Source organism: Poromitra crassiceps (genome assembly GCF_964638095.1).
Source record: "Poromitra crassiceps genome assembly, chromosome: 16".
Lineage (NCBI taxonomy): Eukaryota > Metazoa > Chordata > Actinopteri > Beryciformes > Melamphaidae > Poromitra > Poromitra crassiceps.
The window spans coordinates 18,304,579-18,312,471 of NC_139645.1; the positions used below are offsets into that span (position 1 = coordinate 18,304,579).

Sequence of the window (7,893 nt, forward strand, 5' to 3'; positions counted from 1 at the left end):
CATCAACGGTGACATCATTATATACATCACTGAAGTCAGTGTCCCCCTGGAGTTCACCTACCATGGCTGAGCCTAGCAAAAGAAAACGAACAAGTCATTTCGCTAATAGCAGCTCTCAAAATAATGTACCAAGCATGTTCACGAGCAGGCAGCGCTGCGATGGTGTCGGTGGAGAGGAATCCTCGGGCCATTTTGTGGAGGGCTCCATACTTTGCATCACAATGAAAAACTTTCTGACATACGACTACTCTGTGATATATCCTGGGCCTAACCTAAACATGATTGTTGGGCCCAATGGAACTGGCAAATCCAGTATCGTGTGTGCCATATGTCTGGGTCTGGCTGGCAGGACTGCTATCCTGGGCAGGGGGGACAAGCTTGGGCTCTATGTGAAGCACGGCTGCAGTAATGGATATATTGAGATTGAACTGTACAAGAATGGTGGTAATGTGGTGATTAACAGAGAGATCCACAAGCAGAACAACCAGTCTGTGTGGAAGCTAAATGGAAGACCATCCAGCCAGAAGGCAGTGGAGGAAATGGTCAACGCCTTACACATCCAAGTCGGCAACCTCTGCCAGTTTCTGCCTCAGGAGAAAGTGGACGAGTTTGCCAGGATGTCCAAAATTGAGCTGCTAGAGGCCACCGAGAAGTCAGTGGGACCACCAGAGATGTACGAGTACCACTGCGAGCTCAAGAACTTGTGCAGCCAAGAACGTGAACTGGAGAACGTAGTGAAGGAGAAGGCCAGCGTTCTGGAGAAGGCCAAGCAGAGGAATGAGAGAAACAAACATGATGTGAATCGTTACTACGAAAATAAGAGGCATATGGACATGATCGGGTTGCTTGAGAAGAAGAAACCGTGGGTGGAATACGAGATGGCCCGTCAGCAGCTTGAGAGTGTGAACAAGGACCGTGATGAGATCAAGCAGCAGCTCTCCACCTTAAGACGGGCCCAGGCACCCATGCTGAAGAAGCTCCAGGCAATGGACAACCAATTGAAGCCTATCGAGGCACAAATAAAGGTGAGGACTACCAGCATTAAAGAAGCCTCTCAGAGGTGTAAACAAAAACAGGACCAACTGGACCCAAAACACAAAGAGATTGAAGATATTAAACTGGTGCTGAGGCTAAAGCAGATGGAGAAAGAAAACCACCAGAAGCGAATCAGCAACACCAGATGGATAATTGACAACTTGAAGGCGGAGCTTGACAGCATTGGTGACCAGCAGGATGTGACTCCGCAGATCGACGCTGTCAATGTAGAGCTGAGGAGCATCCAGGAGGAGAAGGCTAGGGTGGAGGGAGAGAGGGTTGACCTGCACAGGAACAACGACAAGTCCAGACTGTTGACGAGAAGGCTTGATGACATGAACAACATGATGAGGATGAAAGAGGATAAACTGAAGAGACGGCACAAGGACACGTACACCGCCCTCCAGTGGCTTAGGCGGAACCGATACCTTTTCAAAGGAAATGTCTATGATCCCATGATGCTCGTGATTAATGTGAAGGACCATCGCTTTTGTAAGTATGTGGAGAGCCACATCCCTTTCCACGACCTGCGGGCCTTTGTCTTCCAGAGGAAAGACGATACAGAGATGTTTATGAGGGAGGTCCGTGACAAGATGAACTTGAAGGTCAACTCCATCTCTGCTCCGGAGGAGTCATGTTCTAACCGGGATGCGTCCCGACCAATCGAGTCCCTGAAGCGATTTGGGTTCTTCTCCTACCTGCGAGAGATGTTTGACGCCCCTGATGAGGTGATGAGTTACCTGTGCCACCAGCTCAAGGTACACAATGTCCCTGTGGGAACGGACCAGACTAAATCCATGATTAAAAGGGTGATTCAAGAGTCCCACATCAAGGTGTTGTACACAGCAGAGGAGCAGTACACAGTGAAGAGGTCGTCCTACTCCAACAAGATCAGCACCAGCAACTCTGCAGTGCATAATTCCCACTTCCTCGCCATCACTTTGGACGCGGAGGAGAAACGCCAGCTGGAGCAGCAGATGAGTGCATTGGAGATGACGTTACGGGACATTGATGAAGGGATGAGAGCCTTGCAGCAGCGTGATGCCGAACTGGACCGCCGTGACAATGAGTTGCGGGCGGAGAAGAAGCAGCTCTCTGAACTAAAGGGCAAGAAGAGACATCTGGAGCAGAAAATCAGCACCAAGCAGGACAGTCTGAGGCAGATGGAGCAGGGGGGTGTAGACCTAAAGGAGATCGAGGAAGAGACCAAAGAAAAGATCTTAGCTGCCAATTCCCAGAAAGTGGATATAGTCACAGAGTTCATGTCCCAGATGAAGCTGCGAACCAAGCTGAGCATGGAGAAAGTGTACCTGGCTGCGGAGACTGTTGCTCTGACTGCCAAGAAGACCAAACTGGAGAATGATTGTAGAGAACGTGCCCATGAACATAAATCCATGAATCAAATATTGAGCCGGCTGGAACAGAAGAAGCATCAGGTGGTGGAAACTTGCCAAGGCCTGATTAACAGAGCCTGTGAGATCTGTAACATGTGCCCTGGAGATACTATACCCACAGACCTCTACACTGCTCTCAGCAACCTTCCTGACACGCAGGACGATATTGACGCTATGCTGAATGAGGAGCGGTCCAGAGCGGAGTGCTTCACTGTCCTCAGTGAGAACGTTGTTGACGAGTACAACAGGAAAGAGCAGGAGATCAAAAACCTGGAGAAGGAGCTGGAAGTCGAGAGGAATGCCCTGAACGCCTACCACCAGAACATATCAGAGGCTAAGGAGCGCTGGCTTAATCCTCTGAAGAAGCTGGTGGATCAGATCAATGATAAATTCAGTGATTTCTTCCGCTCCATGCAGTGTGCCGGAGAGGTTGATCTGCAGAATGAGAATGAGGATTACGACAAGTACGCGATCCGTATCCGCGTGAAGTTCCACAGCCACACCCAGCTGCACGAGCTGACGGCGCACCACCAGAGCGGAGGGGAGCGCAGTGTCTCCACCATGCTCTACCTCATGGCCCTGCAGGAGCTCAACCGCTGCCCCTTCAGAGTGGTGGATGAGATCAACCAGGGAATGGATCCTCTAAATGAGAGACGGGTATTTGATATTGTGGTACGCACAGCATGCAAAGAGACAACATCCCAGTACTTCTTCATAACGCCCAAACTCCTGCAGAATCTACGCTATGCTGAGGAAATGACCATCCTGTGTGTCCATAATGGCTACCACATCCTTACCCCCGACCAGTGGGACGTGAATGCTCACATCAGGCAGATTAACCACAGGAAAGGACAGGCCTGAACCTACTGGACTGGCAGGAGATGTCCTGGGTTCGAGCTATTAATCAGTTTAAGGCAATTTAAGACTCAATTAAAATTCAAATAGGTCCAGTTAGAGAAAACTTCCTCAAGCAAAGGTCCGGAACATTGTAACGTAGCTTGCTTTATGATTCAGTGCCATTGAACTTAGGCTACTTCAGTGATTGTGTTGCACCCTTAAAATGAACCGTGCTCCACGCTCATCTTCATTAAACAACATTTAATAAAAGAAAGGCTCGGTTTGTTACAAAGCATTTTCATGTCTGTTCAGCACGCTCAACTTCTTCTACTGTCAGATCTTGTACAGACACACACGTCTCAGATAATCTTTTCTCTTTTCAAGTAAAATCATTGCTGCGTTTAAAAATAACATACGATGCTTTGGAAAAATGTGCACCTTAAAATAAAGTACTTTAATTTTAGAAAAATAAGTTTCCTCTTGTCTTCCTCTTGTTAACTCCATTTCACATTTTAACAGTCTCAGCCAACAAACCACCTTTTCTCTTGATAGAAGTGAGCTCCCACTCTGTCTGTCTGTCTGTCTGTCTGTCTGTCTGTCTGTCTGTCTGTCTATCTATCTATCTATCTATCTATCGATCGTTTGCAATGCAAACTTCACATGCCGTTGGGCAGTGAATGTGTGTGTGCCCTCAGTCTGGATTTGAGTGTGTGTGTGTTTGCCCCGTTCCACGTGTGTTCCAAACAATCCCAGGTGTATTATCATCAGCTACAGTCGGCTGCCTCCGTGGCAGTCTATTATCTCTCTAACGCAGGAGTTCCCAAACGTTTTCATCTTGGGACCCAAAAGATACATTTTGTGTCTCCCTGGGAGCCAAACTCACAAAAAACATGGTTATTATGAGTTGCCATGACGACCAGTTGGCGACTCATTCCCCGACTGGTCCGCGACCCAAATTGGGTCCCATCCCATAGTTTGCCAAACACTGCTCTAACGTTTCTCCCCAGTCTGCTAAATATGGAAGACGTAACAGTTACCCCGGATGTGTTATATGTCAGTCTTTCCCTGCAGTGCTCGCTAGCGGTCAACCGGCGGTACTACAATGCCAATTCATGTACTAAATACTATCACTGAAGCTTGATCATTCGGAAAAGATGATATTCTAAATATTGAGGAAATCCTCTGAGACTGACGTCATGATTATGATCTCCTGCTTGAAGACGATATCATAACATACCCTCACACACACTGTTATAGAGGTTATGATAGTGCATCTCAGAGAGTATGATTGGATCTATATGATTGTGTGAGTGCATGACGGGGTGCGTGAGAGTAAGAATGATTTATGGCCTAAATAGCCTCTCATAGCCCTGCGTTTAGCACACACACGTTACTATTGTGATGTCATTTTGTGTATTATGCATATCTGTCTGTGCTGTTCAGTAGTGTGTGTGTGCGTGTGTGTGTGTGTGTGTGTGTGTGTGTGTGTGTGTGTGCGTGCGTGTGTGTGTGTGTGTGTGTGTGTGTGTGTCATCACCATGATCCGACACTCGCTGCTGCACTAACACACTCCCGCCACAGCAAAAAAAACACAACTTCACTCTGTATAAATGCGCCTGATGGACGGATTGACCCTCATTATGGGTGTGGATTAATAACAGCTGACTGACACTGAGGACGACCTTGACTCTTCCTGTCGGAGCGGCTGGCAAAATCTATTCTCATCCAGGTCAAAGGTTAATGAGCACTTTGGGGACAAATGCTGTCTGCAATTCAGAAAAGGCAGGGTGTGAGACCATCAGTGGCACAAGTTACTACAGGGAAATGTAATGAGTTATTACTCCTTTAAGTAATAAAAATTACTTATTACTTGGCATCAAAAGTAATTAGTTACCTTACTCGTTACATTACTATCTTACTTTCGCTACCCCTCTTCCAAAAAAGTGACGTACAAGCTGTTTAGCTACATCCTTTTAGAACTGAATCCAGTTTATTGGAGCAATAATTATCCTTACAGGACTCAACAATCAGCTGCCAAACTGCATATTTTTTTTATATATTTGCCAGGACAAAGAAGTATTTGTGTTCTGGCAACGCAGTAGTCTCCCATAGCCAGACCTGCACACTTCATTTTAGCGATGTGCCAGCACTGGAGAAAGTAATGCAGTAACTTGAAGTTGCCTTGATTAGTTTACTGTAATAATTACTGTTTTGGAAATTATAATCCCTTACATTATTAGTTACTGGGAAAGTAATAATATTACAGTAAGTTACTTTACTTTACTTTACTTTACTTTACTTTACTTCACTTTACTTTACTTTACTGCCCAACAATGGAGACCATTGATCAGGAACACCCGTGACCTTCACTCTGAATACTTCTTCGTTTAGTCCTCTTGTCACACTGTCACTGTAAAAGACAGTTCATACTCCACTTGATTAATAGCCTAGGGTTTCTATCATCAGTGATGTCATCATCAGTGACATCATTATTGACCAAAATCATCTCATGACATCACTGATGATGTCCTAGGCACTGTGACATGATCAGTGATGTCATAGCCATTGTGACATCATCACTGACAGTGATGTCATCAGTCATGCGAAGTTGAGCAATTGTTGAGCAATTGCGCCTGCTCTGATTGTGCGCTGCGCATGCCAATAGGACAGGGGAGGCCATGCAGCAGCCGAGCGGCTGCGTGCGGCAAGCCTGCGCAGCGGGCCTATAGGGTTACTAGGATACCCTAGTCTTTCACAAGCACATAAGCACTTTATGCAGCTGGTAGCACCATGTTGTAATATTAAAATGTCGATGTATATGTATGCTTTTTCTTTCTTTTCTTTTATGTTTGTTTTTGTTTGTTTTTTGTTTCTTGATGTTCTGAAAATTGAAAAAGAAAATATTGAAAGAAAAAGAAGGATAGACCGTATAAAAATATGGACAGTCACCATGACGCCACCCACTGGTTTTTGGACCATAGCCTACTGTAGCTATGGGAGTGTGGCCGTTGCCATCTTGGGGTTCTTGCGATGCAGCTGACCAGGGGTTTGCCACCTGCTACTGGTCCGTGGTACAGGAGATCCTGCCCTCAATATCACTTCTAATCTCCCAACGGCCACTCCCGAACCTCCCAACGGCCACTCCCGAACCTCCTAACAGCCACTCCCGAACCTCCCAACGGCCACTCCCGGACTCCATAGCAATGCAGCACAAATGTATTACATCACAACTCAATAGAACTGCCACCAAAAACAGAACCAAATGCCCATAAAATCAGATCAAGGGGGGTAAAAATACTGTGTGAAAAAAATAAGTGAATTTCTCCCCCTGGATCCATACAGCTCCTCCACACACAGACGACAGACAGCAAGACGGATGGAGCGCTATCTTTCCTCAGATGTGGTTATGATTTCATGTAAATTGAATTGTATAGCGTGATCATGTTTGATTATGGTTAAATATAGATGCGACGGGTTGCGGCAGGTGTGTGTGTGTGAGCTGGAGATTGTCGGGGTTCTGGTCCAGTCTTCGCAGGCTGCCTCTGCATCCATCACTGTGGCAGGCCCGGCCCGGGCCAATCTCCTCTCTGTCTCATCCCATTCCGTCACGGCGCTCCGACCCACGGCTTTATCTGCTCGCCGCCTTTCACGAAGATCCATGGCGCTCGCACCGGCGGGCGCATTATCTTGTTTTTTTTTTCCAGTTTGCAACTTGAGTCATCCGTTATTCTTGTTTCACCCCGTGAATATTTTTCTGCGATGGTTTGAGGTTCAAGGTTCAAGGTTTGTAAATGTCTCTTTCCCCTCCCTCACTTCTTCACTCGGCTCTCTCAGATATTAAATGGAGCCGCATTGTCCGTTCGATTTATTTCGTTCCCTGCTGACCCGCGCTGCCAGACATGCTTTTCACAGAATATCTCTCCGCTCCTGCTTTTAATAGACTCCGCTCAAGGAGATGTGACCCCTGTACTTGAGGACATGAATTGCTTTAACGGCCGGGTGAGAGTGTCAAACGCCTCGAGTCGTAAGCCACAAAGCAGGGAGAAATTCAAACGCTCCTCCTGAAGACAAACCTTTTGGTCTTCGGCGGTGCGGTGGACGTTTCCAGTAATCGGCTTCCCACCTCAGGCTGTGAGATCAGTTGATTTGCCAAATGACCGAAGATTGCTGGGATATACCTACGCACGGCAGAAATTTCGGGTTTTCAGTCTGACCAAAGCTAACTTGCACTGAGCCTTCAATCCCCAAGTAGGGAGGCTTGTGCAGGGTGTGAGACCAGAGAGAATCCATGAAAGCACCGTGTGTCCGTTTCTGGGGAAGGATTTGACTGCTTGATCCAAACGGAACCTTCAGCCATTACCAGTTGGATACTGTAGATTTATCTCAGTTTGTTTTGACAATCAACATGGCGGCAGGGCAGGGGAACACAGCGGCTGTGTATCAAACACGACAAATTGACCTATTAGGTAACATTTCTAGGAAGGAAGTTGTCATTTTTAACCTTTCTAGGTAGCCTATACCTATTTTTGCTAAATCTTCGAGGAAGCATCCGTGTTCCTTGGTCCACCCAAGGAAGAGAAACAAGTGACACAGCGTTCGTTAAAGTAACAAACATCTAACATCTTTT

General features: G+C 46.6%; 1 pseudogene across 1 annotated transcript; it reads left to right on the forward strand.

The window, feature by feature from the left end:
• The first annotated feature begins 62 nt into the window (after positions 1 to 62).
• LOC310791485 (structural maintenance of chromosomes protein 5 pseudogene) lies at positions 63 to 3,290 on the forward strand (annotated as a pseudogene). The gene has a single exon. The product of its transcript is annotated as a structural maintenance of chromosomes protein 5 pseudogene (transcript).
• Positions 3,291 to 7,893: the final 4,603 nt, after the last annotated feature.